The sequence below is a fragment of the Hermetia illucens genome, chromosome 1 (assembly GCF_905115235.1).
Source record: "Hermetia illucens chromosome 1, iHerIll2.2.curated.20191125, whole genome shotgun sequence".
NCBI classification, from domain to species: domain Eukaryota; kingdom Metazoa; phylum Arthropoda; class Insecta; order Diptera; family Stratiomyidae; genus Hermetia; species Hermetia illucens.
Window position 1 is genome coordinate 161,035,888 of NC_051849.1, and position 5,240 is coordinate 161,041,127.

Genomic DNA, 5,240 nt, shown 5'->3' on the forward strand with positions numbered 1-5,240 from the left:
CTTTGCATCTTGTATTAAGTGTTCTCCCAGGTGCTTTGAGCTCCTTTGCACAAGTGCCGGACACTGTCCCAGAACGTGTATAGAGGATTCATCACACTCCACACAGAAACTGCAGGCAGTGTCCGTAGATATCCCTAGCTTCCCTACATGATAGATAGCCGGCAATGACCAGCGAGAATTCCCACTATGATACGGAGGTTCTTCTTGATGAGGTTTAAGCAATCCGTTGTGCGCTTGGGTTCGTATCCCCCAATAAACACCCTGGACTACTCCACTCCTGGTTAACCCGCCCAGAATAGTTCCCTCGACCGTTCTTCTTGTAATGTGATAGCCATGAACTCGTTTCCGATTCCACAGAAGCGTTCTGGACCGTTTAGAGGCGTCCCTCCTCCCTTCTTGGCTAGTTCCACTACCTCAGTGCCTTCCAACCCAACATGACCTGAAACCCAGAGTACCCAGCCTTATTGAGCGAGCCGAGCATATTCAGTCTCTTAAGGCATTTCTATACCAGTTAAGAGTTCACGTGGTTGGACCTGTGTGCCTTGATCGCTGCTTAGCTGTCAGTCAGAATAGCAATGTTCTGCCCCTGTAGTTCCTTTGGAGATTAAAGGCTATGGCGTATATGGCCTGGAATATAAACTACGGTCTCCCAGTTTACCTTGTTACTCCAACGTTTTTCAAACTTCTTATCGAAGTGAAACCTCGTTGTCATGTTATCCCTTGGTATCAATACTTCGCAGTACCGTCTAGAAAGAATATCAATCTTCCTTCGATTTAGGCAGCTCCCCGCCTCACTGATACTCCCGGCCATCCTGAAGATTGCCCTCCTTGCCTGCATCTGTGTGTGCAAACGGAGAGGGGTTAATCCCAGAAAGACTTCCAGGGATGCCGTTGGGCTTGTCCTCATTGCTCCACTGATATACACATAAACCAGTCTTTGGAGTTTGTGGTCTGATAAATTCAGTTCTTTCTGCCCTGATTACCGCCCCCACAGGTAATCATTGGCAGTATATGTCCAAAGTAGTATCTTCGGGCTGCAACCCTATTTTTTTCCTGCTATGGACTCATAGACTCATCAGAACCCTTGCAGCTTCCCGACAAATGTTTCCTACATGCGTCTTCCAGAGTAATTTTTGATTTAACTTAATTCCCAAATATTTGATATCTATTTCTCGTTTCACCTCCACGTCACATAACGTTATGGCTCTTAGGTGATCAAGCTTACGTTTCCTAATGAATGATACTATAGTGGTTTTGGCTGGATTGGTACACAGCCCCGTCTTCCTGCACCAGGCACTAGTAACTCTTAATCCCACATAGGGTATCCTCATATTTACCCCTACAAATTAAAACAATATCGTCAACGTAACCCTGGATCTTCCAGCATTTGTACACTTCTCCAGAAGTTCGTACACTACCATACTCCATATAAGCGGTAATAGTACCCCGCCCTGTGGACAACCTTAAGTATTATCCATGGCAACAAATTTGTACCTGTCAGTACTTCTATTTCCTTACTGTCTATCATTCTTCCAATCTAGAAAGGCAAGATGTTCCCTTCCCTTTGATATCCAAAAACGCACACAGTGCTATTTCTTTTTTTTCTATAGCATCCCGTAGTACATCCGTCAGCTGATACAAATTAGTTTCGGTTGACCGTTCTGCCCGGTAAGCATATTAATACTGATGTCAAAGATTACGCTTTAGAACGTTAGTTCTAATATAGTTTTCTACGACCTTCTCCACCATTTTGAGAATGATGTTAGGCAAATTGGTCTGAAAGATTTAGGGTGAAAAGGATCCTTTTTACCCACTTTCGGAATAAAAACAGACCTCACCAACCTCACAGGAGACTCCAAGATAATTTCTTAGCCTCTCCCACTGTCCACTTTATCCTAGCTTCAGAGCATGCTTCTTTTGATAGACCAGTAGCTTACTTCAAACTACAATTTTATTTTATTATGTATATATATAATATATTTCGGGAGCAACTTACACCCTTCATCAGTACAAAGCTACAAAGCTAAAGTAGCTTTGTACTGAAGAACGGAGTAAGTTGCTCCCGAAATATATATATACATAATAAAATAAAATTGTAGTTTGGAGTAAGCTACTGGTCTTTCAATTTTAGACTTAACTACAAACAGAAGGCAATATCTAACATTTTAGAAATGCTTCTTTTGCTAATTTCCAGTTCTTCTTTCTTCCCCTTTTATTCGTTGTAGGGGTGGGGCAGAATGTTGTCGCATGCCGCCGTGGGGGAAGACCCCGAGAAAGCTCTGAGAAGCAGGTATACTCTGTTCCTTTCATTCTCGGTAAATATCCCAACCTCTTTCTTCAAACAGACAGAAAATATTGCCCTCTCTTTGGCTACATTCCTTATTATTCTTTTTATTTCGGAATTCCCCTCAATGAATAATCAGAACCCACATGTCATCGACTGCTTCTCGGGTGCTCCCCCCGGCTTCTAGTGAGACTTGGATTGCTACAAGGTCGCCGGTCAGGAACTCAGAAAGGCATATATATTTTAAATTTTGTTTAAGAATAATGCGAGCTCTTGGTTTTTCACAAAAGGGGCCGCAAATTACCTACATACTTCTTCCTTGCAGACCGGTTCACCCAGGGCTCAGGGCCAGAACTATTCCAATGTTCTCCTTGGAACTTGCGCTCGCAATTACCGCAGATTTAACTTTCGTATGGTGGTCGTTTATCACTGGGATAGGCTGGGCATTGGTTCCATTATTGTTTGGAGCTCTTCTTCAGTGTCAGAGTATCACCTTCCTCCTCCGACATGGTGCTTTCTTGGGCGTCGCTATCCACCGTAAACCCTAGAAAGTCTAGATTTAGGCAGTCCAGCTTCTGCTCTTTACTAGGCAATAGGTCTACTTCCCTGACTGATCCAGTCCTTTCCGCCTCTATAGCTCCCGAGATTTCTTCGGGGACTTCGGTATACTTTCTACCTGGTGTCTCCTCCAAAGTGTCTTCCCCGGCTGCTCCCTGTGCACGTGCAAATTTATGTTGCCAAATCGATAGTTGATATGGCAACTCCGACGTTTGATTGCCTCCAGGGATCGGTCATCGACCCCAATCGTAAGGAATCTACCCTTGTCCTACACCTTACTTCTGAAGACCCTCCATAGTCGCGTATGCAGATCCTCATTCTGAGCGATTAGAAGGTGCATGAGATCTTCCGTCTCTATTGTTGCGGCTTTCGAGAGACCATGTGTACTCCTGGTATATCATACCCACACACGTTGACGGTTGTGCTCTTTCCCAGTCTGGCAATTCAGGAACTATGGTCCTAAGCTACTCTGTGATGTCTTCCGACGAGCAGTCCACCAGTATGTGACCTGGTCGAAAATGTATCCCGGCAAACACAAGTTTCGCAGTCCATCCCTTGCACATTTGCCTGGCGACAAGGTTTTCGATAGTTTTCTGCCCCTCACGAGTGAGTATTAGCTTGGAAAACTTTTTTGTCAGTATGGCCAGTCAAATGCCCTAGACTGCACTAGCAAAGCTAATGGCGGGCTTCCTGATTCCAGCCATCCTGATTCCAGCCTTCAACCCTGTGGCCTACTCCCTCCCTTCTTGGGTTCAGGTTTGGATTTTTTGGGAGCATTCCCTTCATGCGGGCTAATCTGCGCTGCTCCCCGCTTTCTTTGCTCCGATAAAGATGGTTTAGATCTGTCCTAACCCCCCTTAAGGGTCTCTTCTGGTTTCAGGCTTTCCTTCAAATAACGCAGGTACCATTTAGCACCTCCGCCGCTGAGACCTATCTCTTTCCTGACGTCTGATATATTGCTTGTCCCTGCTTTTTGAGCCGTGGTCTTTGTTGGTTGCTGTCCTCGCAGTATACCAATGTTGACCTTGGATCTACTGCTTGACATCCCAGATTCTCCCTTTTTAGGTGTAATCGCCTGGCACTCATTATTTCGGATGGGTTGATCCTGGTTAATCAGTTTGGGAACGGTCCGGGTCCCGCTTGTTTTGTTGTAGTTTTCTTTATTTTGGTAATATCGTCATTTGATTTCCACGAGTATGAAGATTAGGAAGTTCGCCGGGCCATAGCCCCCGTAGCACGGCAAGGTCAAACTTGCTCACTGAAGCGACTAGGTATCAATGAAGCTACTCTCAAATACAGTCAGTTACCCCTTACTGCAAACTAAACAATGGGCATGGTTCGCATGACACCCTGGATTGGGTGAGGTGTTTTTCGACTCCCCACTCTAGATCCGTAGTGTTTTGTTAAAAGTAGGGTCACCTCGTACAAGGTGTGGCTATCACCACTCACCAACGGTCCTGGTAGACGAGAGGCTGGGCCCCAAGAAAGCCACACATCACCCTATAAGAGAGAGATAGAGAGGCCCCAGGGAGCTATATCCCGCCTCAGTCTAACGTTCAGTGCACTGCTTGACCCCATATTTCAATGTAATTGCACACACTTAAAAAACTCTCTAAGCATAATATATTTTTTGCTCTTGACGCTCACTTTGCGGTCAGAGTCCTTTGTGGGAGCAATGCTTTAACAGGGTTTTCCAACTTTACAAGTAAGTCCGCGCGAAGTGTAGCTGACCTCACATCCGCGCTCATTTCGCGCCAGTGCGATTAAATATAATAAAATTTTGTTTGTGATCTCAAGTTGAATCTACATCTGCCTGAACGGTTGGGTACAGTAAATTAGAAACTGCAGAATAGTTATCAGCTCATATAATAATTAAAGGACTTAAACATCATCCAAGTATAATTGTTAAACACAAATATGTCTTATTTCTTTACTTGAAAATAAAAATAGGTCCGTCCAACTTGAGTCATTATCAAATCGAAATTCATACTCCGCAATTACAGATAAGATCAAATTTATAAATTTATTTCCATCCACGGCCGGCGCATGAGATAAACCATCTAATAACGATGGAAATGCGATAAATTTTCAATCGCTCAAAGATTAATTCAAATCTTGGCTAATAACTATTCGCGCACTTTATGTAACGTTTTTAATTTCTTCAATTTGTAGGTTGATCGCTGCTGGTTGCTAGTAATTTGATGCATTGGGTTTTCCTCCTTGTTACCTCCGTTGCTGGTTCTTCTTTCTTCTTGGAGATTAATGAGGACAGCCAGCCAACGCAAATATATTCATAACGTAGCAGGGAGGTATCGAATTTATCTAGCCTGGATTCAACCATTATTGCCATGAAAATATGAATTGGCACCTCAGCGAATGATTTCGAGAGCAACTTGCG